Source organism: Buteo buteo, chromosome 21 (assembly GCF_964188355.1).
Source record: "Buteo buteo chromosome 21, bButBut1.hap1.1, whole genome shotgun sequence".
NCBI classification, from domain to species: domain Eukaryota; kingdom Metazoa; phylum Chordata; class Aves; order Accipitriformes; family Accipitridae; genus Buteo; species Buteo buteo.
Genome location: NC_134191.1, coordinates 345,085 through 367,825, shown reverse-complemented (window position 1 = coordinate 367,825; position 22,741 = coordinate 345,085). Strand labels below are relative to the sequence as shown.

At 40.2% G+C, this 22,741-nt stretch overlaps 1 protein-coding gene across 1 annotated transcript in view; it reads right to left on the bottom strand.

Moving 5' to 3' along the window:
• TMCC1 (transmembrane and coiled-coil domain family 1) overlaps nucleotides 1-22,741 on the bottom strand; it is a 185,925-nt gene that overhangs the window by 152,355 nt on the left and 10,829 nt on the right. Inside the window, exon 2 of the mRNA XM_075053004.1 lies at nucleotides 21,622-21,680. The gene's annotated coding sequence lies outside the window, so the exon portion shown is untranslated. The remainder of the gene's footprint in view (nucleotides 1-21,621; nucleotides 21,681-22,741) is intronic.

Here is a 22,741-nt window from a genome sequence, read left to right as displayed (position 1 = left end):
AATGCTTTCATGTAGCTATGCTGATCTCCCCTGATCGAAGGTTGATGTACAGCATATAGACAAAGTGTCCACACAGACTCCTGCTCTTGGTCATTTTTGTACATACCACTGCAGATCAGAAACTACAATGTTGGTTTACAGTTATATAGGTAAAACGGACATTTACCCTCGAGTCACACCCATCAGCAGGCATCTGGCACTAGGGGCTCTCCTAGGCCCCTTTGCCTTCAACATCCCTTATAAAACAGATGACAATTCCAATGTCAGCTACCCACATCTGCATTACTTCAAGGCTTTCTCTGTCCCAAAGTGACACATTTCTTCAGTTCACAATTCCCTTGGTTTTGTTCCCATGCTAAAGCTTTTGTGAGTACATTTCAAGATGTCCCTATCTAAATACAGTATTACCAGCTATAACTCACAGCTGTCCACAACTGAACCAACCTCTTTACCATGTATATGCTCCCTAGCATGCCTAGATGATTCTTATCACTTGTCAGTTCAGCCACACAATCCTAAAGATACAAACCTGAGCCCTGAAGCAAGAACTGAGAAGCAAGATTTTACTTCTGTGAGAGGCAGCTGGTCCCCGTTCCCACATCCCACTCATCCAGCAACCCCTGCTTTGGTCCCATCTCCTGAACCTGGCAGCAGCCTAGGTCCTGCTGAGCTGGGAGATAATTCTTCCTTTCACTTCAGGTACTGCCTTGTGCAATCTTTGGCATTTGCTGGATTGTGAGCAAATATTAATTCTATTAATATTTACACATTTCATAACTCAGAAATCAGCACCTGCTATAAGTTACTGATTGTCGATTTCTAATCCATTCTCTGCGCACCCCTGGTTTCAGCAGCAACACAGCATATCATGCTGAACAGTACCAGCAGCTCACAGCTAATACAGCAAGAGATGCTGAGGTGTGTTTAACTTTCTTAGCAAAGAACTTTCTCAGCAAAGAACTTTCTCAAGTTCTTGAAGTGTAAAACAGTACTCTCTGCTGCAAATGCCAAGGCAGTTCTAGAGGACTCCTTTAAGAGCATTCAGTTTATGGATAATTCAGATTTTAGAATCCAAAGCTATGAGGAGGCCTGAAACAAGAGCTTTTCTTTTGTGTCCTGGTGCTTTGCAACGTGATCCAAGTGCTGTAAGTGGAGATGATTAGGAATTTTGCTTCAAAAGTGCACTTCTGACCTGAACTAAAATGCTAGAGTAGAGATATACCCTATGTCACCTGTCTGCCCCCTTAAGCTTAGCTCCACTCAGTGAAGCTTAACTATGCCAGTTTGCCCAGTGCCCCAGGACATACTATTTCACCTATGTTAAACATTAGGGGATGCATGCTTATACTTGAAAATCATCCGTTCTCTTCATTGGGTTTCACCCACACTAACTAGTGTACAGGTATTTTGAGTAGGTCATAGATCGGCAGTCTTATCTGTGAACATGAACTTGAGCTGCTAATCTAAGTTAAAATCCCATTTATTCTGTCTTCACTATAAAGAACACAAATGGTTTGTAGCGGCCACTTACCCTAAACCTTCCAGAACATCTCTGAAGCAACTGCTATTATTATTATTCACAAGTAAAAAAGGCAAAGCCAGAATTACAGCGCCAGATCTTTTGACAATGAAAGCCTGTCCCCATCAACAGGTCACAGCTGTTGCCACGAGTGGTTGCTGTACCTTGAAATTCTTTTTCTTTTTTTTCAAAACAAAAAATTGTTCTGCAGCTTCTGGTCATAATGACTGATCTTGAGGAAACAAATTATATCCTCTACACGTTTTTAGGAACATATCAGGTATGGAGTTTTAATACCTTCAAATCTAAAGTATATGCTCAAGACCATGGGTTGGGTTCATCTCTAGTATTATGAAAGCAATAGCACCACTACGTTTTGATGATTTGCTGTTCTCAGAGCAATCAAATCAATTTCAGTCCAGTTTAGTCCACTGCAGTAGAGGGACTTCTACTACTTGATTTCTTTACCGGATTTCAGCTCAAATTTTATGCTCTCAGGTTTCATTTTTCCATTTAAAAAAAGTCATGAGTATTCCTGAGTGTTTACAAAACAGAATAAAATTTGGTTTTATATAGCACTTCTTGTACCTGGGCTACATGCTCTCCTTCTCCAAATAAATTATTCTGATTCTCACAGTCTGCTGATGGAAGAACAGCCATTATGCATCTGAGAATGACTGCCTGGAAATCAGCCTATGTGTGAAATAATGTGAAAGCAGCTTTCTTCTGGTTTTTGCTTTCATTTTTTAAATGAATCAAGAGTCTTCAAAGAAGAACAGGCAGAAAAGTCAGGATGCAAATGAAGATGCTCTATGTTACAAAGAAAAAAATTTTTTTTTCTTAAAAGCTTGTGCTTTATTTAAATAAAATGAAATGAAGGAGGTAGTTCAGAATGAAATTATGAATAAAGCTCATTACAGTGTAGTTCAAAATGCTAAAAGTGGAAACAAAAACACTTGCCATAAATATGGGAAACTCCAACTAGCCAGATCCTCAGCCAATCATACATGCTATAGGAAATATATTCTAATTATGCTAAAATGAGATGCTAGCCTAGACTTACAGTAAGAAACACCTTTTATGATTGTCTCTATTGCTTGTGCAGGTAATATTTGCACATAATCTCACACACAATTAACCAATTTACACATGTTAAACAGAAGTACATTGAAATCGGTTTCCTGGGGAAATCTGAGATTTACAGCAGGGCAAAGCTGAGCATGCATATTTGCACTTGTACACTTAAGCAGCTGCCTTATAAAACCTGGCATTAGAACAGAGTAATGTAAATCCTTTCTGGGTAAAGTCAAAGTCATATTTGGACTCGCACAAACAATAACAGTACTGATGTCCCATTCACAAAAGCTGTCCTACAGTGCTTATAACCCTAGGTCTCTCATATTTCATTCTCATGGCTTTGCTCAGCACTTCCTGATAGATGGAGCCCAGTGCAATAGCTGGTTGTCTGTCTGGACATGTTCCTTTGCTCTCCATCCATGTCCTCTTTGAGTCTGTATGAACCAACACTGAAATGTATTCCATCTTCAGAACTAGGAGAGGACTGTGCCTACATCATTTGTATAGCTGCTTCCATGTCTACCAACTATCTTGTGCAGTACAGAAGGACAGCAGCTGGCCAGCTGGGGTTACAGCAGGAATAGCATTCAACATGGAGAAAATTTGGTGAGAATAAGCATAGAAAAAGAGAGTGATGGTAACAAATGTTTCTCCTAGTGCATGTTTTCATTCTTAACTAAACCTCATGCATTTATAAAAAACTTTGCATATTGGTGAGCCAGGACAAGTCACATTAATGGTAATTCTAAGAACAGTCTGCCATTAGAACCAAAGCTGCTATCAGATTAAATGCCCTCTAAGGAGTATGACCTGTGTGCTCAGATTGTGCATGTAAATCATGCCTAAGACCCTGGCTCGTGTTTTGAACCATTCCCATTCCTCTGTGTTCCTGGAGTAGAAATGAGCATGTTTTTCTGATTAATGTTGATCAGCCGCATGCCGTGTCTTCTTGTCAGTTTTCTGCTTCCACAAAAGACACCCTGAATCCCAAGTCAACAGGCTAAATATCTTTCCTGGTCTGTTTTACAGGCCAAACAGAGCACATGTTTTTTAGTTCCCATCTATGCTTTCAAAGTTGCTTGCCTGCGAGAATTAGGATGGGTAACCTGCACTCCAGCTGAATTTGTTGCTGTGAGCTACTGCCGAAGTATCTGTCTTGGAGGAAAAACAGATTTAAAAGTATCATAAAGTACAGCTTTTGCTTTCCCAGAGACTGTATCTTAGTAGTGGGTAAAATGTCACTCATTTAGTGGTGAGTGACATTTTAAAAGCCTTTTCCTTCCCATATATTATTAGTGCAAGTTGTTAAGGAAAAAAAAAGCCTAATTTCAGGAGACAGTGTTTAAGTCATTCAGACCACCCTTAGCCTGTCAGACCCTGAGGTCCTGTATCTCTAGTGAAGAGGGGAACTATGAAATCTCAGCTAAGAATCCAAAATATGAGACTGAGTTCCTACTTACTTTTTTCCATTGACTTTAATGGATTCAGTGTCCTAGCAGCAATAAATGTATGATGGTCTGAATTACTTATTACTTTCCTGAATTCAGACAACAAAGCATGTGGTCTGAATATAGCTCATAGTCCCTGTCCTGTGATTTTAGCACCAAGCACCTGTGGGAAATTATGCCATTTTTGTTCATATTGAGGAGTACGTTATTTTGGGAATAGCCCACCTGATTAGAGCAAAGGGATTAGAACACAACCCCATAATGTAGGTCTATATTAGGTAGCAATAAGTATAAATACAACTTTATTTGTCCTCAGATCTTTATATCATAAAAAGTGTTATTTAATTCATTTTTTAATCTATGGCAAATCTTCACTTAAAACTAAAGGCAATTACCCTTAGGAAACACTGTTTTTGGACGTTGTTTTAACACACAAAGAAAACTCAGTAACCAGGCTTGTCAAGTTGCCTCAATGTTGCAGCACCAGAGGCTTTGTGGTCATTCTTAGAAATGAGTTGTCCATCAGCCCTTGGCTAATAGTTCTGTATTTTGGGATTCATTTCACCACTAACTTCAGTTTAACTATTTCATCACATTAATTATAACTGCAGCAGAGCCTAAAGCCACAATCAGGTTCAGTTGTGTTATTCACTGTTCAGACACATATTGAAATCAAGGTCTTCTTGGTCCTAGTTAATGACAAAGTGTGCCAGATGCTGGAGGCAGATAGGGCAGGCTGGAGAAAGGAGGATAGGGTAATCGAAGTTGGAGCATATCCAGCTAACTTTTGCCTCAGCTGCAGAAAGCAATTCACAGGTCATGTTTCTACTACCTGCAGACCTTATCCATAAATAGGTCTTCCAAATAGGCTGGAACCAGTGACAATTAAGCATTAGAAGTTGTGAGAAAACAAAAGTGTTTTATTCCTGGAATTCTTATTCTGCATCTTGCATTTTTGCTAGTTCTAAGGAAAGATTAAGCGCATGATAAACTTGAAGATTTAAATTCTCATTGGCATGCAATAAGAATTTGCAAGCAAGCAAGCAAAAGAAGTTACATTTGGGACATGCCAGAGCTCCTGTCACAACAGCTTACTACATGGGCACCTATGACTTCAACCTGATTCATGCAGTGATGAATGATGTTTGCATGTTCACAGCCTCTGGGGTAACTGAAGCAACTATGGATGGCTGGGGTGTGGATCTCATTGCCATAATATCTGAACACCTCCTCCAAATAGGGTGGAGCCCAGAAGGCATAGTCAGCTGAGGGGTGGGGAGGGAAACTGCTAGCGGGAAGAATTATGGGGAGAAGCTACACATTTCCACTATTGGCTCAGACAATTTCATAACAAACCACAAAAATCTTTTCCTGAATCAAGGGAGTAAAATCAAACCAAGGCAATTGAATTATCAAGAACTTCTTGCGGGAGAATGGGTCAAAACACTACACATGCAGCTGAAAGCTCTTACACCTGCCTGCTACAGAGACAACAGGAATGCACTGTTTCATAAAACCTATGAAGCACAGGTACATAATTTGGATCATGCCATTCTCACTAAGAAAATCAAGTGGTCAAGCTTCTCTCTTGCCTGCTTTAACACAGCAATGCTGTCAGACAAATCCTGCACTAGCTCTTCCATCCAACAGTGATGGTTCATGAGGGCAAACTTGAAAGAGGTCTCTTCCACTGACTTGTGAACTCACTGTGAGAAATGCTAGCTAATGACTAAAAATATACAGGTAGAAATGCCTTTTTTTTGCAGCTACATATGTCTCTTGCTTCTACGGTCACTTCTAAATTAGAACACTTCTTTGCAAGGATAGAATGAGGCAGTATAGACAATTGGGCTGTTAGTGTGGCACAGAAACGTGATTGACTGCTATTGAATTACTACAGTTGAAGAGTGGCTATGCATTCTTGTAGATCTTTCCAGTTTTAAGATAAAACACTTAAGCTTTAAATATGTCAGCATGTATTCCTGGCTCAGCTGCACCCTACCCTACTGTGCAATTCTGGATGGCTATTAAGCTATCTGTGCTTCAGTTTCCGCACCAACAAAATGTAGAAGTACTTCCTGACCAGAGATGGAAAGAGCTACTCAAGCGCTAAATGTTATTAAGATGCACAGAGTAAAGTATGCCAACACCACAGAAAGTGCTGGCATACTGCACTTTGTGTATGTGCGGAAGAAAGATGTTCTCTGTAGCAAAGACCTTGCAAAGTAAGTAGGTGATTCAAGGTTGGGGTAAATAGGAATATTCTGTTTAAATTTATCTCTTGAAATCTATATTGTTCTCATCTGTTAAAGAACATCCACTGAGCAATGACAATTACAATGCAAATTCAATGTGTAGACTGATGTACAATTCAGAGAAATAGCTCCATATCCAAATTTTATCATGTGCTGTTATTTGATTGAACCTTTGTGGGATTCTTGCCCCATCTTTTGTCTGTTCCTGCATATAGGAACAGCCTTTCTAACAGCCATAGACACTACAGAGCTCAAGACGAATACAGACTGCAGTCAGGTGTGTATGAAACATAAATTAACTCAATCACATAGTGAGTCAATTTGTGTTACAAGTGAGGTATTCACTGCACAGCAAGCAATACAGTTCAGTTAATGGGCACATGCTTTTGTCTTGATAGGAAACTAAGGAGTTTACCATGGTGCACAAAAAGACTTTCTGATTTCATAGCACTGCAGAGAGATTCACTACACATAAGGGAGTATCTTTTCAGCTTGGCAGAACAGGACCTGGGTGTCCTGGTGGACACCAAGCTGAACAGAAGCCAGCAACATCCCCTTGCTGCAATGAAGGCTAATGGTATCCTGGGCGGCATTAGGCAAAGCGTTGCCAGCAGGTCGAGGGAGGGGATCCTTCCCCTCTACTCGGCACTGGTGAGGCCACACCTGGAGTGCTGTGTCCAGTGCTGGGCTCCTCAGTACAAGAGAGACGTGGAAACCTTGGAAAGAGTCCAACGAAGGGCCACAAATATGATGAAGGGACTGGAACATTCCTCCTGTGAGGAAAGGCTGAGGCAGCTGGGACTGTTCAGCCTGGAGAAGAGAAGGCTCGGAGTGGGGGGAGACCTCATCAATGGATATAAATACCTGAAGGGAGGGTACAAAGAAGATGGAGCCAGGCTCTTCTCAGTGGTGCCCAGTGACAGGACCAGAGGCAGTGGGCACAAACTGAAACACAGGAGGTTCCCTCAAACATCAGGAAACACTTTTTCACTCTGAGGGTGACCAAGCACTGGCACAGGTTTCCCCCGGAGGTTGTGGAGTCTCCATCCTTGGAGATATTCAAAAGCTGCCTGGACATGGTCTTGGGCAGCTGGCTCTAGGTGGCCCTGCCTGAGCAGGGGGGGTTGGACCAGATATCTCCAGAGGTCCCTTCCAACCTCAACCCGTCTGCGATTCTGTGATCCTATTACAATTTGTAGGCTCTACATCCCAGCATACAGTTGAAATTTCAAGGAGATCATGTTTCTGACAGATTCCTTCTTTGATAACAGGACCATACTTTCAGATGAGACAAGATGTCGGAATGTGGCTCATTCAAATGACTTTTACTGGAATTATAAAGGTGGCACTGCAAAATTGCTCTATTCTAGACAGGTTTCAGATAGGCCATGCTTTTCACACTACTGTTAAAACTCGAGTGCTAGGGCATATAGAATGGTGAAACAGGTCCAGATTTATCTGAATTGTGCCACTACTTTTTGCTATGTGGAAAGTATTATATTTAGGTCAGTTTGCAGTTAGAATTACTTCTTCAACAAGTGGGTCAAGGCCTTGTTTGGAGTATATCTTAAAACTTCAATATACACACACAAATCAATGAGTCTTGTAAGGAAGGAATCCTAAATTGTCTACAGATAGCTAGCTTAGAGCAGGATTTGCAACTGCTTCTCAATTGTCTGGGCCCAGAGTGCACCAATAGGCATTAATGGTTCCTGAACTCTAAGCTGACCTCTGTGTTTCCCCTTTCCCCATGGGACTTGCTGCCATTCACAGTCTGGCTGTGAACGGACTTAAAAGCTGATCCTGTCTTTTTGATGTTGGTAAACCTGTGGCTATGGAGAACCTTGGAAATGCTGGTTTAGAGTTTAAGTGCACCTCATCAATAAAGTCTGCAGAAACATGTCTACATTGCATCCTCAGGGTATTTCATTCCAGACTACCTGTGATCTTCCCAGGTAATAAATGATTTCCAATGTGGTGAAGAAGGAATAAAATATTTTAGCCTTTATGCTGACCAGTAATAAAAGCATTTTGTATCCTTATCTGGTCTGATTCAGGCTGGACTTGCAGCTTATATGTAAAGATTTTCCCAGAGAAAATAAACTAAATGGATTTGAATGAATAGCCTGAAGGTACAGCAGTCTCAGATGTGTGACTCTACTCAACTTAATGACATCTGATGTTGAACTGCATTAGTTTATGAAGCTCTTCATTTATCTGCCTGGCAGAGGCTTTTTTATACAGCTGGGGAATTGATTGTTGAAGTTGCCAACAGTGTTATACCAGAGATTTAAATGCTCATTAAAATCAGAGGTAGTTCAATAATTTACTACTTTCAATCAGGTTTAGATGAAATTCTCATTGTTTTTCATTTTGCCTGTGAGCCTGAGAAATCACGCTGATAATGGATTTTATTAATGAAGAATGCGACAGTCTCTACTGGAGGCTAAAGTGGTGACAAAAAACTCTTTAGACAGAATAACGCCACAGCTTCTCTACATTCTTCTTCTGGAGAAGGAAAGGCCTCATCATTACATTGCATCTTCTCCCTTTGTGTTTGTTCCCTGTAAAGGAGCCCTATTCCTCCATAAGTAAAGAATGCAGTATATATATATATGTATAGATTAGAGACAGCCAACATGGTTCACCAAGCACAAATCATGCCTGACTAATCCAGTGGCCTTCTACAATGGAGTGACTGCATCAGTGAAGAAGGGAAGAGCTATGGATGTCATCTACCTGGACTTCTGTAAGGTCTTTGATATGGTCCCCCACAACATTCTTGCTGTTAAATTGGAGAGATATGGGTTTGATGGATGGAATGTTAAGATGGATAAAGAATTGGCTGGATGGCCACATCCAAAGACTTACAGTCAACGGCTTGATGTCCAAGAGGAAACTAGTAACAAGTGGTATTCCTCAGGGGTCCATACTGGGACCAGTACTATTTAATATCTTCATCAGTGACACAGGTAGTGGGATTGAGTGCACCCTCAGCACGTTTGTGGATGACACCAAGCTGAGCAGTGCCCTTGATCTCTAGAGGAAAGGGATGCCACCCAGCAGGACCTTGACAGGCTGGTGCAGTGGGCCACTGTGAACCTCATGAGGTTCAACAAGGCCAAGCGCAAGGTCCTGCACCTGGGTTGGGGCAAACCCCAGTGTCAATACAGACTGGAGGATGCATGGATTGAGAGCAGCCCTGTGGGATACCGGTGGATGAAAAATGGGACACGAGCCAGCAACGTGCACTTGCAGCCCAGAAAGCCAATCATATCCTGGGCTGAATCAAAAGCAGCATGGCCAGCAGGTCAAGGGAAGTGATTCTCCCCCTCTGCTCCACTCTTGTGAGACCCCAGCTGTGGGGTCCCCAGTATGAGAAAGACATGGACCTGTTGGAGCAGGTCCAGAGGAGGTCCACAAAAATGATCCGAGGGCTGGAACACCTCTCCTGTGAGGAAAAGCCGAGAGAGTTGGGGTTGTTAAACCTGGAGAAGACTCTGGGGACACCTTATTGCAGCCTTTCAGTACTTAAAGGGGACTTATAAGAAAGATAGGCACTTTTTACCAGGCCCTATAGTGACAGGATAAGGGGCAACAGTTTTAAACTGAAAGTAGGTAGATTTAGATTGGACATAAGGAAGAAATTTTTCACAATGAGAGTGGTGAGATACTGGAGCAGGTTTCCCACAGAAATTCCCAGGATGCTCCATCATTGGAGGTGTCCAAGGTCAGGTTGGATAGGGCTTTTAGCAACCTGATCCAGTGAAAGATGTCCCTGCCCATGACAGGGGGTTGGACTAGATGATCTTTTAAAGCCCCTTCCAACCCAAAGCATTCTATATCATATCATGTTTTGTCAAAATATGGAAAATGTGGAGATAGGTGATCAGGTTAAAAAACTTCACAGTGAACTGAGAGAGAAGTTCAAAGCGTCGTGGGTATACCTACATGGCATCACACATGAGCCAACTATATTCACACAACTCAGATATAGGCCAGTATAACCTGCTTCTTATGTACAGTTAATTGGATTACAGTTATTCTCTCATTGCCTTCAAATTAGAAACTTTTCTGATCTCTTTTTGTGGAGGTCTTCTGCTCTTACTGCCCTTTTACAGTGCCTTTCATGATACTGTAGGTTTCTGAGACTCCCAAATAAATGACAGCTTTTTTCCTCCCAGAAGCTTTACACCAATTAAACAGCAGAACTCCCACTTGGAGGCAAGGATACATCCTGATATTGGAGGAACTGATGTTCACCTCTGAATTTTAGTCAGCTGTTTTGCATTTTAACGTATTCCATGACACAAACAGTAACAAAAACATTGTTAAGTGATATGTGTTCTCTCAGAAGTCTGGTGTAACTATCTTGTCCATAAGCAGAGCTAGATTATCTCATTAAACGTTCTTATAAACAGTAAACGTGGTTCCTTGAAGCAATAAGACTTCTTTAAACAAAGCAAGGCACAAGCAGAGGTGAGGCAGGCACATTCCTACCACTATTGTCTTAAAGCAGAAATGCTGACAGCTGCAACAGTAGCCAAACAAACCATGAGTAGAATTTCTAAATCATACTTTCTTGGACTGACAGCTGTAATATCCCACTCTGGAAAAACTGCACCTGTGCAATTAGCAAGACTACTGATAATCAAATGAAGGAAGAAAACAGCACATGGCCTTCAACTGTGTCAAGTGGGTGCACGCTCAGAATACAAGAGGCTAAAAATAAGCCATTACTCAAGCTCTTCTGTGTTAGATGTTTTCAGGTCAGCTCAGATAAGACTGGATTCCTGCATTTTTGCTAATGAATAACTGATCAGAAAAAGCACAGACCCAGTATGAATGCAAGCCTGAACATCTGGAGATCAACTGTGAACACTTTGGAATTCAGTCAGGACTTTTAGTTCAGGACCACTTCTAATACAAAGGCATTAGTGTTACAACCAAGAAATATGCAGCCAGGTTCTCTTAGCAATCTAGGCCAGACTTTCAGGTAATCTGGAAATATATTGAAAATAATATCTGGCAAAACTAACTTTACTGGCAAACCAACCCCTTTCATCCTTGCTCTTGAATGCATTTCTTTTCCACAGGTGTGAACGGATAAAAGTTAATCGGATTCTTTTCATGGGACGTGGTTATATTCCCTTAGCACTATGTCAACAATTTTTTGGCAGACTAAACCTTAGTTTTTAGCAATGGGGGCTAACTTTGCTGTGGGTTTATTGCTACGTTCTTTCTCATTTTCATTTGTTACCAATTTGCATGCTGCCTTCTTCTTTCTCAATAACCACAGCTCTAGAAATTCTGTGGAAGGATCGATTTAATTTGTTGTCTGACATTTTAATATCACCCTTAGACTATGGTACAGAGAATTAAAAAAAAAAAATCTATCAAATAAAGCATACAAATTGATGATTAGAAACAAGGCAGAAACCTCCATGCATTTGGCCAAACATGAAACTGGAATAAAAAGAGAGAAAGAAACCTGATATCTGCTTCCAACAATAGTCTGCATCCTCACAAAGCCGTGGAGTCACTTGCCCTTAAAAAGACCAGACTACAAAGAGGGCATAACACAGCAGCATGGGAAAGGTAAATTCCATCTCTGTCAGCCAGTCTGCCTGTTCCCCTTAAGTGGTGATGTTGAGGCTGCTCTTGCAAGGGTTTCTGTGCAAATGCAGACCCACACTAAGCGAATATCCTGCAAGCAAGGAAAACTTGCATAGTTTGAGAGAAGAGGGCCTCTGCAGACTTCCTACCGTGTGAAGTGATCATATTAAGTTCTCAGTTCAGGTCTATGAACGTTGTCCATGAAGAATTTACCTTATGAATCCCAGGTGTCTCCAGATGAGAATTGAATCAGACTTTCATGCTTGAGGAAATATCTTAGATCTGACATTGCTGGCTTTAATCAGCAATTGGCAAGTTCATCTGCAAATGAAACTATGTTGGCTCATTGCTCATCTCATGAACTTTGAAACATCCTCAGACATATTAAATTATGTGTTTAATATGTTCAAATTGTTAATATGCTCTTATGTGTTCATATGGCACAAAAAATCTTGCTTTAGAAGAAGTAGATCAGCACGGCTATCTAGCCTGGGTACGGTGTGCCAGTCTAACTATTCTGCCCTGGTTCCTGACTTGTTTTGTTCAAATCTAACCCAGAAACTTTTGAACAGTGCTCCATTGCTGTTTGTTTGGGGGTTTTTTGTTTGGTTTTTTTTTCCCCCATTAGATTGCACATAAAGGAATATTTGATGCTTGAATCTAATCTGAAAACAACCTGTGATTAAAAAAAAATTTTAAAAAATCAATCCCATTCAGAACACCAGTCAATATGCTTAATGAAAAAGTATAAGCTGGTTTTCTCAGGAATATGAGAATATTACTGATCTGCTGGTTTAATCTCTAAATAGATATAGTGGACTGTTAAAGAACCTTTTTAGAGGTATCAGTCTGAAAGAACCAATTCAGTCATCCTTGTGAACTCTGCTGAGATTCAGGAAATACAGAAGGGCACTGAAAGCAGGAAAAAGCAATAATTTGCTGTGAAGAACAAAACAGAGTCTATTATTATATCTCTCTTGGCATGAGGTGTATTTCTAGAAAAGCTCATTGCAGTTTCCAGTTATATAGATACCTCTTATCCCATACATGTAAATAATTCAGAGAAATATTGAGGCTCAGCACTGAAAATTACATCTGTTGATATCTGAAAGCACAATAAAAATAAAATAGGAGTGGAAGGGTGGAGCTATCATAGGTAGCCATATATCAGAAACAGGTTTATTTATTTATATTTAGGTAATGGAAAAATACCCTTTCAGCTTGAGTGGATGTGATGCATACAGACGTTAGGAGGTTACTGTTGTCTACCTGTTTGCTACCTTTCCCCAAAAGTTACTGCCTCTCCAGCAGAGCTGCTTTGTAGTCATCTGTGCACTCTTCTCCCACATCAGCACAAAGCCAAGAAGTAATTCAGCTATTTTCATTGGTACTGAAAGTCTAACCCTTACTCTACAATCACATCCCTGTGAAATTCTAATGGGCCTATCACTCCTTAGCTTTCATGTATGGTTACATGTTTGGGAAGTATTTTTAAATTATAGACTGTAAATCATAGCAAAGTGCCTTAGTATTCCCAAAACTATGCTAAATATATTTATTTTGGTAGAACTTTTTAAGTGGTATGTTGTGCCAAGTGCTCAATGATCAAATATTAAATACACATTCACACATCTCAGGTTGAGCCTGCATGAATGGAGGTGCAATTTGACTCTGTTCTGCCAGATAGGAGTTGCATTACAGCTTAACATTCAGGATTGCTAAATCCCTTTGGTTGGTAACAAGAACCATGTGACATTGCACATAATCATTAAGAATGTAGCATGGTTGGATGTCCTTTTAACAGTAATTTGAGGAACATGTTTTAAATGGTAATGTGTGGCTAAATTCACATTTAACTGCCATTTTACTTATTTTGCGTTTTATTAATTGCTCACAGATTGATTCAAATTTAATTATTACTATTTGGATGAACCTAATAATTAGTTTTTAATGCCTGCTTAATGGTCTTGCCTGATGATTTTGACCTGCTGGCCATTCTGCATGCTCCTGTTTCAACTGAATTAGAACCAGGCCTTTCTTATAAAGTGAATAATTTGTGAGAATAACCTTTGCATGGTTTCATTTTCACATTGTAGATCTGTGTGTCCCCTTATCAGCCTGCTCAGTTACTATGTTTTTACAGCCAGGAAGCTATTCAAGGTGCAAGTATGGCCACCCTTTGATGCTTGTGCTGTTTGCCTTAGTTTTCTCCTTCACTGAGGAATTACTGTGATGCCCACTGAAACCAGGATCAAGGTTGACCTATCTGGTGATTCTCTCTCCTTCACAGCTCAAGAGGAGGTTGATAAAAGCAAGTCCTCAAGGAGTAAAACCAGGCTCCATATGGTCCTTTTCAGCTTGTTGAAGTACAGGCAGGCCACTCACTTGGCCTGCAATGATCAGAGCAGAGGGAAAGGTAGAGAATTACTCTCATCTGGTGGAAGCAGCAAACAGGGAAATGTCAGGTATCTGTTTACATGTTCCTCCTAAAGCACTCAGATGAGAGACTGGAAGGTAGGCTGTTGAGTCATTGTTTGTAAAAGCAGTAAATCCTGCCGGGTACTGTTTTGCTTTGCAACATCTAAGTTTCCTATGTAAGTCTGTCTTGTTGCTGCTGAAACTCCAGAGAACCCAAATTGTCAGGCAATCAGGAGGAAATTATGGCCATGGGGAAAGCAAAACTAACTAGCACAAGGATCCTTCCTGGGCTGATTAATGACTTGTAGCAATTACTCACTTCATACAAATGCTCACAGGATATTAGAAGTGAGTATTTTCTAGTTCTACCAGATTTCAGATAAGCAACCGCTATATTCTACAGGCAGGAAATTAACCCTTAAGCTTGAGTTGAAAGTAAACCATATATTTGAATAAAACATGTTACTCTTATTTTGTTGCAACAGAGTAGTACAGGCAAAGGGACTTTGCTGGATGACGCTGGATAAATAGCAGCATCATTAACAGGTATAATTTTGTTTCAATTAACTTATGGGTCTGATCCTGACCTTAGACTGGGCAGAACCAGCACTTCCTGCATAAGTCCTGATGCAGGACTGCTAAATGAGGCTCTGCGTGCCTCCAAACAGGGTCTGATTTGACTACTGAACTATTTTGTATCAATGTGGCACCAGTGTCTCTCCTGATGCTCTAGAGCGAGTGTGACAAGGAGAGGAATCAGCCCAAGAAACACTGCTGAAAGATATTAAACCTAACTTCTAACACTGGTTATTCCCAGTATTTACTTCTAAAAGAGAAAAATGCAGCTAACTCAGTATACATGCTACGCAGCCTCTGCCAGCAACTGTCAGACAGACACTTCATGTTTCTGCATTTTCAAGCTTTTCTTGCACTTTTTGTCTCCATTTGAACACTTCTGAGACACCTAAAGGAGTGCCTTGAGTGACTTAAGTCTGAGAATCAGATACAAACCAGAAGCTGATAATTTCCTTGCAATGTCAGTACAGTCAGGTCTTACAGCTGACACTGAGGGATTCCGTGGTGTTTTCTGAGCTGTTCTTTCATCACTCCTAAATTTTCTTACTCTAGATTTCAGTTTTTCTGCAACTTCAATCAAAAGTTTAGTTTTATTTAATCTGATTCCTCAAAACAAAACATTTCTCACTATGTTGCTCTTTCCCTGAACAAAGAAATGCTTCTAGAGCTCTAACAGAAAATTGAAATTGGAATCTGACTACTGTGATCATTTAGGTAGCTTATTGATAGATGGCTGGCTAGTGTTGTCTTCTGCAGCCAGAGTTCGACTTCAGAGCTGGAATGTAAGGAGAGAGGAGGCAAAAAGGAAGCAGGAGGCAGTATGCAAAGAAAGGCAGAGAAAGGGGGGAGTCATGGTTGGGAGGAGCTATGATGGTACTCAAAAAAGCACAGCTGTATCTTGTGATGTTCAATTTGGGATCAAGCATTTCATTTCTAATACAGCCCGAAAGGTAATTACTCAACTTCTCTTTTATTGCAGCTCTCACAATCTCACATTATTTTACTGCTCTTTCTGATATTGACTGATACCAGACCCACAGGAGCAGCTGAAACATTTGGATCAATGCCAACTCAGACCTGTTACAACCTGTGGCTTGTCTTGCTTAGAAGAGATTAAAACAAAACAAAACAAAAAAACCCCAGAACAGCTCCCCAAGAATGAAAAGCACATCTGGATGGAGAATTTTCAGCATCATCTGGATGCTGAAAATTTAATAATACAGGGACAATATTAATTTATACCAGCTAAAGATGATATAATGGATATAGGTCCCATTTGCTTCACTGGGCTCTGAATAGCATAGCAGCACTGGCAAGTACAATTCTCTGAAAAGTACCTCATTAGCTCTGTCAGCCTGCCTCAGCTGCTACAGACCAAATCCTGGAAAGAAATGCCACCGAACAGAGGAGTTGCTGTTGTCTACCAGATAGAAAATTTACCCCAGGCTGGACCAGGAACAAATAATAAACTATTTCCTATTCAGAAGCAAAAAACACCCCCAAACCCTAGACTTCTAGCCTCATGCTATTTAATCTTTATCTTAATTTTTTTAAAAATTAAGTAAATTCATCGATGATATAACTCCATTGAAATTATTGCCTGAACCCCAGCCCTAGTTCAGTCTTGAACCTGAAATCAAGGGAGTATGGACAGGGAGAAATTTCATTCCGCTGGGCTATCAAACATTGCTGGTGCCAATTTAAAATAGAGGATTTACCAACTGCTGTAGCATCCACTGAACATGCTTAAATGAGATTTCTTTGTGAGGAAACTTTTTCCAGAGTCTTCTAAGATTTACAAACTGTTCTTTTTTAGCATCACTACAAAAAACTTTTGAGACTAGACATCAACTTTAGATTTTTTTTTTGCCCCATATTGCAACAAAAATAATAGGCATTCACTTCATGAGTCATTTGTTTATCTCCGTGCCTTTGAAGCATGGATGTGATCATGAACATTAACATGTTTTCTGAAGCAGAAAAACATTAAATAACCAAAGACCTTTAGCAACCTCTAGCGATATCAAGTAAGATGATACAATATCGCTCATATAACTTGATCTTTTCACTTGGGTTTCCAGTAGATAGCACCTAAATTCTGCTAAAATCACAGACTTATTCTAGATCTGTACTACTTCAAGGGCTGAAGTTGGTTCACATGCTATAGTAGGGCTCTGCTTTCATTCTCACACCCAGAAAGAGGGGACAGCTGTCAGACATACCTGGCACCTAGAGGCTGCCACTGTTACACGTATTGTCAGACCTTCAAAAGACAAAAGTGCCCAAGACAATGACTACTTCAGCAAACCTGGCTACTTCATTTGTGTCTAAATGGGAAAGATAAACCTTTGAAAATTTCATCACATACCTGTCAATTCATGGTCATTAATTTGTTGTATTTCTTTATGTTGTCAATTTGCCGGGCAGCTGAGAACTCTAAACATCAGAACTTAGTGGTAACAAAACTGTTGTAGTCCTGCAGACAACTAAATTATTATACTAGGAAGGTCCAAACAAGCCATGATTTATTGTGTAATCAGATACTGCTTTACTTTGAGGTCCCCAAACTCTCTACTACTACACATCACTGACTTTGTAATTAAGTGGTCTGCCGCTACCAGAAGGTAAAAGGACTTAATAACCTTGCAATTTTAGTCTGCTATAGAATGAGTACATTGCACCTGGCTTGACTGGCAAAACTGGCTGCTTTATACAGGCCAGGAAAAGGATTTGCTAACTCAAAGCCAGTTTTACCAATAGTTCTGTAGATACAGTCCTCTGTATCTACTGCTGTACTGGGTCTGGCTGGGATGGAGTTCACACAAGTACTAAGCAGTCTGCTATGTCCAAGTGCTCAGAAGGTGGCAACTGCAAGACTCTCCTCTCTTGACTTGATGTCATTTTACATATATGCTGTATGAAACTCCCTATTTAAGACCAAGTTAAATTCTACTCTCTGGGGTAACAGCAGTTGACAGGGTCTAGCCCCCAATAAGATGGATGTTCAGTTTTGCTTCTGGAAGGCAAAATCCACATTGTCTGTCATCAACACAGGGTGTCTAGCAGTTTAAGTGGAGAATTCAACTTTTTCTTGGGAGTCCTGCACGCAATATTTTTCTAAGTTAGGCACCTATCTCACATTACAGATAGGAAACAGAAATGCAAAGTGTAAATGCCTTTAAGCAGCTCTCTGCAAGATCATCTCTGTTCTTAAATCTACACAAGGTCTTATACCAGTCTTTACCCAGGAGCCTTAGACAACCTTTTTACTATTGGTAAACCTGGACCCTGAACCTGGGGTGATGTGCTCATAGGCAGAATGATGAGGGATGTACAGAACTCTTTATTCTGCAGAATTCTGTAAACATCTCATGCTTCGCTAGATCAGAGTTACTCCTGTCTGTCAGAGAGGTGACAAAGGCATATGTGACTAAGGCCAGGGCAGTGTGCTGGGTTGAAGTCTCCAAATTATTTTCACAGCACCGTGTTAAAAAGCAGCTGAACCACCATCGATAGAAGCAAACTTCAGCTGGAAATGTGAAATACTTAATATAAACCAGTTCCGGCTGAACTATGTAATACTCAGACGTGGGTACCATTAATTTCGTACCAATTTAGCAGTGTTTTTCAGTTCTCCATTACAGGCTGTATTGACCAATGCTATGTACCTTCAAGTAAAGAAAACCACTACAAGCTTGCTTTCTTTCTTCCCATGCAAATATGTGTTTACACAACTACTTTGCTCAGTACCTGGCCCCGTACAGAACTGAAAGTGATTCTAATGAAGATGGAGTTACTGTTTTTCAATAAAAGCACAAGTAGTTGTAAAAGGTCAATAAGATTTACTCTGGTGTTGGCTTAGAGATCATTTGTTATTCAAATGACAAAGGTACTATGTTTACGAAGTACACTTAGTGATCAATGGTACTACCTGTTTATCAGGCAATCCTTGGCATTTCCATAATTTCTCCATGCCATAAGACTTGAGCTTCGCTTACTCAACACAAACAGCAGAGGCTCAGCAATAATCACAGATCATTGCTGAGATCTTCCAGAAAGTATTTTAAAAACACTCTGTCAGTTTCTTGTTCTTGATGAGCCATTTCAAATGTCAAATGTTGGGTCACATTTTTGAATAATAGCTACAAAAACGTAATGTTATGAAAGTTTTAAATCCGCATCTTCCATGATGGCCTCTGAATCAGAGTAATGGAAATGCAGGTCTAAAAAGGACTTCTAAGAATATTTTTTTACTTTTTCTAGTTGCTTTACTTTTTTATAGTTTCTAGATCTATAAGCATTTTCTAGCTGACCTATAGATCATCACAGAGCAAATTTAACAAAAGAATTGCTTTTATTAATGACTTTTTACTCATCCCTTTGAATTCATTCTAAACCCTGCATTGTCTCATACCACAAATTGAAAATCACTGACGCATTACAGCTATCTCTACATTCACGAATATGAAGACAATCACCAGCCATTCCAGGAGTGCATTCTCGAATTCCATAATACCATTTAGGTGCCAATGTAGAACATTTCAAATCTGATAGCAGCTATAGACAAGGAAAGAAAGAAATCCGGAGGAGAAAACTGTTTATCAAAGTCATCAGTGGTTTGTAGAAAGAATCCTGTGAAATTGCTCATTTAACAGGATGTTACATTGTTGTTTATGGGCCAAGAAAAGCGTTGGTATCACAGTCACACCAAAGCTTCACTGGCGTCCAATCAAACACAACTTTTCTATTTACCATTTTCTTGACTTATATTTGCGCACCAGGCCCACCGGGCTTGGTGAATTCTACTTGCTTCTTAAAAAAAACCCCAACTATTAACAACACTTTTGATTTCTCTTGTCATGATCCAAGACCTTCAAAGCATGTCACAAGCATCAAAAGTCACTGTATTGTATCACTATCACTTATTTGTGGACAGGGAACACAAAACTCAGGTATTTAAGGGTCTACCTAATTTCAGTTACCATCTATGAAAAGTCTGACTCTGATTTTAACTACAGTTGGATTTCTGCCTTAATGCACCACTAAGAGTCACAGAGCAATTCAATGGGAGAGACAGAAATAGAATACAGCTGTCCCAATTCTCAGACTCCATTCTAACCAAATGACCATGTGGGCTCCCAGCTTGGTGCTTACAAAAATACACCAGCTGCTGTAGGTTGCATCTGCAAACCATTCTCTGACTGCTTTTAAATGTATCTTCGTTCATATTCAGGCTCAGCTGAAAAGGCCTGGGGGGAAGGCAGTGACAGAAGACTTGAGAAGCATATAGACTTTGTGCCTCACAGTATTCTCAGCAGAAGCAGGTATCAAATGACTCAAGGAACTTTTACTCCAGTGCTACATGTTCATTCACTCACCTTCCCTTGGGATGCAGAGAGTGTGCCAGCTGGGCAGATGTGAAGAGGAAGCCACAAGAAGATCACAGAAGCCATTTCTAAAAGCCAATATTAGTCCTGGTCTCAGCATATACCTCACCAGTCATGTACATGCCTTTATTGTCCCATAAAGGATGACGTCCAATATTTGGCCTATAGAACAGCTTTAGTTATAATGGCAGCTGAATACCCACTGGTTCTCACTTCATGTTATTTGTTTGTAAACAAACCCATTAAGCACCAGTGGAGAAGTCTATTGTTATTACAAGACTATGAAAGTTATAAAGATGCAAATTACATAAAGATCTTTGTCATTATGTAGCTAGTAGTACAATATGAAAATCATCTTACTTGAACAAGTGGTTGTGGGATCTTCTTCCTCTCACCCCAAGTCTCTGTTGTGCATCAAGCTTCATGTAAATGACTATGAATGATGGGCAGGGGAACAGTTCTAAACTGAGTACTCTGTGAACTTCCCTCATATTAAACAGGCAATTCACTCAGTCCTCCAAAGAATGGACTTGCTGACCTATTGTGCTCTACACAATGTGCACATCTCGGCACTGTATTATACCTCTGGTGGCTTCTCTGGTTAGCCAAGTACAAGCTGTAGCATTTCCCAGTTGATTTCTAGCCACTAATCCATACCTTTGATGCACTGAAAGCTTGGATTTTAAGTAACAGTTTCCAGTTTCACTGGTGCCATCAGTGATGGGTGCAAGTGATAGAAATAAAAAGCCCCTAACAATTCTCTTTGCCACATGCTTCGCAGACACAGTGGCACTAATGTACAGTACCAGAAACTGTAAACTGTATCACTGTTTTTTGTTAAGACCTTCCCATAAATGGTCCATGCTGTAATCAGAGAGGAAAAACTCCAGTTGTCTTCATCCTGCTGGTAATGCCAAGTGACTAGCTTTCTTATAAGCCCGTCCTTACAAAGGGGAAAAAATCCTTGCCAGGATAAAATGACTGTCATCTTTCTTCCAAGTCCTTTTGAAACACTGCAGCAAAGCTTACAAATGAACTGTAACCCAGCCCTGATTAGCTTGATGATTATCTACAGCTGCCAAAACTCTTGAAATATCATATTTATATGCCCAACATAACTGACATGATTACTCCATCCTCTCACTTGCTCAATCACTTCATACACCTACAGGTGTATGTACATACGTATGGTAGGTGTAGGTATATGTTGGTGTATGTATATACACATATGTAGGTGCACATGTAGGTGTGTGTATATACACCTACAGTTCATTCTAACTCTCTTGGCATGGACAGTTTCAGTTTTACTTCTGCATAGTACTTACCATAACGAGATTCTGATCTTCACTGTTGCTGTGCTACAGGACTCTTAAAAACCAGTAGCCTAAAAGATAAAATTACTAATCTTACTGCAGGAAGAATAACACATGGTGAGAAAATTTAAGCCCTCACAAAATGAGCAGACCCAATAACTTAGGAACTATTAAGAACAATAAAGCCACTAGAAAAAAGTCAGGAACAGTTCATTAGTAAAAAACACACACATAATGCATATGCATACTCACAGGCACACAGAAACAAGAGAGGGGAAGGGAGCAATACTTGAACTAACGGTTATCAATTTCAACCTTATCAGCTGATATGGCTGGTACCCAAAATTAACTTTAGTAACACCACATCCCTGTTCAAAATTCCTCTCTACATCTGATTCCAGGTTGCACCTCCATTAAGAATAGCTGCTCTTGGGTGTTGTGTATAGGTAGGCATAAATGCAGCTGCTTTGCTGATGTGGTCCTGCCACTGGCCCTGTCTCCCTTTCTTATCAGACCAACATAGACAACTTGAAGGCAAATCACATTTGCACTGCATCCTTAAAGCAAGGCTTGGGGTCACTTTACTGAATAATTTATACAAATGAACAGCTGTCTTTCACAGCAACTGAAAGCAACAATAAGAAATAAAATGCTTTAATTTTAAAAGCTGTTATAGAAATGTCTGAATTTCAAGAGGAAGATGCTCTACAGTCAGACACAAGGGCCAGTTCTGGAACTTTTCATTCTGCTTTTACTCCATTTTCTTATTTGTGCTCCTACTGCCATCTCTGATCTCTAACCACTGGGCATGCATTTGTATGTCAAGCCTTCAGGAGCTTCTGAGCCTTATATCTTTGACACCTGAACAAGCAGGGACTGGCAGGTGCGATTTTCAAATATGCTCTGTGCTGTTTGCTCCCAGCGAACTTGACAGGAGAACTAGCTGCAAGCTGAGGATTGGTGACTTTAAAATCCAAATCAGCATTTCCAAACACTTTGCGCCAAACACTAAATCTATTATCAACTCTTCTCTGGCTCACAAATTTGCTCCCTTTCACACCCAGTTATGGCTTCTCTTTGATAATCAGAATATGTTAGCAGCAAGTGTAAAGGAACAGCATAGAGGAAACAA